Source organism: Calidris pugnax, unplaced genomic scaffold (assembly GCF_001431845.1).
Source record: "Calidris pugnax isolate Ruff unplaced genomic scaffold, ASM143184v1 scaffold211, whole genome shotgun sequence".
Lineage (NCBI taxonomy): Eukaryota > Metazoa > Chordata > Aves > Charadriiformes > Scolopacidae > Calidris > Calidris pugnax.
Window position 1 is genome coordinate 1,346,338 of NW_015091083.1, and position 5,499 is coordinate 1,351,836.

A 5,499-nucleotide genomic window follows, 5' to 3' on the forward strand; every position below is an offset into this window, starting at 1 on the left:
GAAATGTTTGACAAGATACACAATTCACTATTGGTGCAACTTTGCTCCACTCAAGCTCCAATCAGATGTCAGAGCTATGAAAGCAGGAAAGGAAACACTCAAATATTTAGTCTTGGGAAGAGAAAACCACACTACTAAACTAAAACTTGAGTAGTCAGCTACAAGGCAAATGGAGGAAACAAAACAAAACAAAAAAAATAAGCAACTGCAGTAGCTCACACTGATACCTGCATCCCCCCCAACATCCTGCCACTGTGGCGGTGAGCAGCAGATGTGGCTCTTGCACACTTGGCCAAGGCAACTACCGGACAGCTTTCCACAGCAAGCCCTCCGCGTGCCTGGCAGGCTGCGGCGTTAGCAGCCAGGGAAAGGCATGCAAAGCATGACCCCCACTGATGAGGGAACAGAACTGGAGGGAAGGGGAGGCAGGAGATTTAAAAACTTGAGCCAAGCAGCGAGTCTCAATGAGATCCTGCTGATTCCTGGCGAGGCAGCTGGCCCAAAGCGTGCGCGTAACGAAGCCAGGCACATCTGCACAGCTACTGTGAAGAAAAGCAAGAGATGCATGAGCAGGGTGCAGACTTGGGACGGCTGTCCCAGCTGCTGGTGACCGGCAAAGCGTGCACCCACTTTCTTGAGCAAGTACATCTCCCCCACACCTCTCACAGCAGAGGAGGCATCAGCAAGCTGCTGAATACACCAACAAACAACCACTGTTGAGCAAGCTGGCTTCAATTCTGCTGTCAGGTTGCCAGCAGGGCCCCGAGCCCTAAGAAGATCAGATTTATACCAATGGACACTCTGGCAAAGCTGGTGTGATGGGGGCACTCAGGGAGCTGAGCATCTTCAGTGCCTGCTTCCTCTTCATGGACATTTTCTCTTCCTTGGACTGATGACAAGTAGCTTCCCACAAGGAAAAACCCGCACTGAGCTCCAAAAGGTGGGGGCAAGGGCCTTGTTTGAGTTTTGGGGTACCACAGCACCAGGGTTCACGGGCACTGTGAGCTCCCACCCTGCCGGATGCATGCTCGGCAGCCGCCTGCAGCACGGGAAGCTCCTCTGCAGAAAGCTGAATGGTGCTGGCTCCCGTGTTTGATTTCCAGGATCCGAGCCACAAGGAGAGCTAAAAATATCACAATTAACCATTCCTTTTCAACTCAAGACTCATTGATGGTGCCACGAGGGTATTATACAACTGCAAACAGGAAGATGTGGTTTGCAAAAAAAAAAAAAGAAAAGAAATCGAACTGGGAAAACAGCTGGCTAGGACAGTAATCTCTGAATTCAAGTGTGGACCACAAGGCCCAAAAATGTGGAGGAGCTTGTGCTACTCGCAATTGCGGTGGCTAGCTCTGATGTGCTTGCAAGTTTTCTGGTGTGATATACACAGGGTATCATTTTGGCTCTGCATTGATTATACACAGTGAGCTCATTCTAGCTGTATCCCATACAAGCTGTCTCCTGAACCGGCTGGCTCCTTAGCTTGTGTCATTCTGCATGTCAGGAGTTAAGCAAGAAACTTTTATTCCTGGTGAAACCCACTGCAAAGAGACAGCCAGGCTCCAGAGCTAAGGATTTTTTCTTCTCATGCAGATTTAGCAGCATTTTTTTTTTTTTTATCACTGCCAGTCTTTACGGTGACATCTAGACTTTAAACATCATCTGTGGGTAATACAGGGGTTCATTACTCACAGTGGTGCACCCGGGAGAACCAGCAAATCTGCTCCATTTGAGCCCAAGTGTCGGCTTTACCCTGGAATTACATTTATCTCTCCGGCACTAGGCTCCCATTAATGGAATTACCAGGCAGGCTGCTTCAGACTTAACACTTGAGAGAGGCGGGCTGGGATGGCACTGCTCCAACCTCAAGCCGCAAAGCCTGCACTGTGTCTCCATCCTCCAAAGAGCTGCTGCCTTAACGAGCCCGACCCTGTGATGAGAGCCAGGGAAACAAAAGAAACAAACCCGAACTGTCCAGGGCAATCAATATCTTTCTAGGAACACCCAGGCCCCTTGCCAGCTCTCTCCCAACCCCAATTTAGCTCTCCTGCAGCACAGAGGGGGATGGCACGCGCAGGAGCATCCCGGTGGGATGCTGAGCCAGGAAACACGGCTGGGCATCAAGCAGACACTTCGGGAGGCAAATCTGCACTGGTCCCTCTGCAAATGCCTGGTGCTGAGGGTGTCAAAGCAAACCCACAGCTACAGAGAGCACCCATACACCTCGAAAATCATGGAGCAAGCACTCGAGTCTGAATAGCTGTTTCAGAAATACCCACTGCTATGTAAAATGGGGAGGTGTATCGTAGCAAACCAGCCAAGATTGCTAACCTCAGCATGGGAGATTATCTTGCACGTGCTAGAAAACTGCCTTCCACCACACAGCGGTTATTCCACTGCCCTCCTGAGCGATTTGCAGCATGGCATGATCAGTGCCTTAAATCCCAATAAAATGGACAACTGGGAGCACCACAGGCTGCCCAAAGCTAAAGGGGATGCAGCAAGCAACCCTACCGCAAAGCACCACCGATTGCACTCCGACTTCAGCATCTCTGGGGGCTGTTCTTTGCACAGACCAGCTGTAGGTTGGTTTGGGTAGGTTTTTTTCCAGTCACTCGCAAAGGGACTTCTCTGTCCGTGGCAGGGAAGGAGTGCAAAGAAAAAATGGAGATTCACCAGCACTTGAATGATGTTTGCCCCCAGTATGGAGACCCAGGCACACGGCACTGCCAAAGCAAGTAAAAGATAGCAAGGGGAAAGCTTATTTGCAGAGTATGGATGTGCCCTTGCAACAGCTTGAGCTGTGGGAGCTGAACTACTCTCTCATGTAATTAAAATGCAGGAGAGGAAAACACAGGAATTACTCCAGCGTGACTGTGAAAGACTAACAGGCTTTGAGTTTCAAAGTCTATCTTAACACACACTCCCAGTGAGATTTTAATTCTTAAAAATATTTAAAAAAAAAAAAAAAAGGAGAGAAAGAGAGGTTTTGCTGTGAGAAGACATCCTGCACAGCCCTGTTATTAAACCACACAGTAAATGAGAGAGATGGTGGCTGGCACTGACAAAGCAAGGCTGAGGGCAACCTCTCTTCCCCCTTGCCCCTGCATTTTTGCTCTGCCAGCGGCTCTCAGCAGCACAGCGATTGAGGGAGGCAGACTGCCCCGTGACAGGAAAAACACTTGTAGCACCCAGGCTGTGAAACCTCACATCTGAGAGCATCTATGCAAAACGCAGCCTGAAACATTTCTTCCAGCTCTACAGAATCGACTCGATGTTTTGCAAAAACCAAGCTGGTGAAATGCTATTGCTTGCATCGAAGGTGAGATTCACCAGCATCACCCTTAAACATCTCCCTGTTTTCTGCATCTCAAAAAAAAAAAAAAAAAAAAAAGAAGCCTACGGGTAAGATCACAGGGTCCTGCAGCTCGGGGTGATGTAAAAGAGACAGGAGGACACCAGAAAAATAAGTGACACACACATGCAACGCTCTTCAGCCTGGCACCCAGGGGAATAGCTTAACTAAGAAAACTACTTTCATTTTTAAATAACGATAAAGTTAAGAAGCCATCTGAATTATGAGTTAAGCTCCAAGATAAGAAATTATCCTGCTGGATGGGTGCGGCTGGCTGCTTGTTGGGGCTTTTTTTAAAGATAAACGTGTCTTTCAGAACATGTTTGTTGGCCAGTCTTCCCTCTGCTGAAAAAACAAACAAGCTCCCAACCATGAAAATGATAAACGAAAGACAGGACAGTTTCCAAAGAGCTGAGATCATGCTTCACAGACCCTTTTAAGTAAGATGCAACATATCAGTATGTTAAAAAGGACAAAAGAGCAGTAAATTTAAAATTCCAAGTAATTTTGATAAAATATCACTCAGAGAAGCTAATAAACAAAGTCTGTGAGAGGCAGACCCCATTCACAGACTGGAACCTGTCAAGTAAAAGAAATAAATAGGTTTTTTAATCTATCTTTCAATTGCAATGCTGTTGATACATCGGATTATTTCATGAGAAATTGACAGTCTGGAGGAGGCTAGCCCAGCAAATGCATCCAGGAAAGAGAGTAACTTGCACATCAGAGGAAGAACCAAGGCAAATCTCTTAGAAAGGGTGTGAAACTGAGCAGAGTGGGTCTGAATCCAACAGAACAACAGCTTGAACACAGCCAAGGCAGAAGCACAAAAGTACTGCAGGAGGGCAAACAGTGTAAAGCACCCCAGGAGCTCAATGGAGCAAAAGCCACATCGCACTCTCCGACTTCCCCACTGCTCAACAAATTACAGTAACCTGGGGGCCAGCATCACCGCCTGCAGCCCTGCCAGCTCAGCCCAGGACTCTGCTGCTCTCCCACCAGCAAGGTGTTAAGCAGCCACCACCGAGGTTATACAACAGAAGCGATTTTGCAATCATTTTGATTTAGAACACATTTTGCATTGGCCTTTACCGCTGCTCGGTTTTGCCTTTTCTTATTCAAGAATATCAGAGGGGAAGAAAAGTGACCGAGCACCAGGCAGGCCCTCGACTAGAGTGACAGATTTTTAACTAAATCCTGTGGATATCACTGCTGCTGAACATAGCTTTAAGTTAAAGCGTCAAGCCCACAAATAGCCTCCTCTTTCTCAGCATGACGGTGGCACAGAAAAGTCCTGATGCTCTCACCCGCTTTGCTATGCACGCCCTGATGGAGCGCATCTCCTTTTCCCACCAAGAACGGGGCACCAAACCTCAGCTGGTCAGTGCAGCTCCCCAAAAACACCCCTGTACATACCCTCATCTGCCATTTAGACACGTGCCCGAAGATCCCTGCTCCTGACCCAGCACCTCCTTCCTCACCCAATGGGGAGTTGTTGCCCTTAATTCAAGTTCAGCGAGAGCACAAGAGCAAACCATTTCTTGAGGCAAAAGACCTCATGATTCACCATGCTGCCAGATTTCACTTTTTTGGGTGTTGTTTTTAAAGGAGGTATCGCAACGCAAGGAGCAAGGGCAGGGGGAACCAACTGCAAACAGTGGGTTTGTTAATTCAGGCACCTGAGCTGACGCATCTCCAACTGCCCCCACCACCCGCAGGGACCGAACCCAGCTGTCCCACCAGCACTGCCGGCTACATCTAAGGCAGCAGGTATTTGGGGGGCTCCCTCGGCTGCCCACTGGGCACCCAGGCCATGCCTGTGCCACCCTGCGTGTCCCCAGGGAGCAGCAGGGCCGGGGAGGGCAGGTGGAGGGTCACCACCCCGTCCCCCCGAGGGGCACGCCAGGCCACCGGGAAGGGGAAGCCACCCCAGACAGCAACCCAGAAGATGATGGGCAGCTCCTGTGCTGCTTCAGTCAGCGGGGGGGAAAAAAAAAAAACAGTATTTTAGGTGGGCTTTTTGTTTTGTTGTTGCTTTGACCTCAATGCAGCCCCACCTTGATGCAAAGGACCCCTCAGCCCTCCCAGTAACGCCTTTGCCAGGGGCACAGCCCCACGCTCTGACCCTCCACACAGGACCCCCC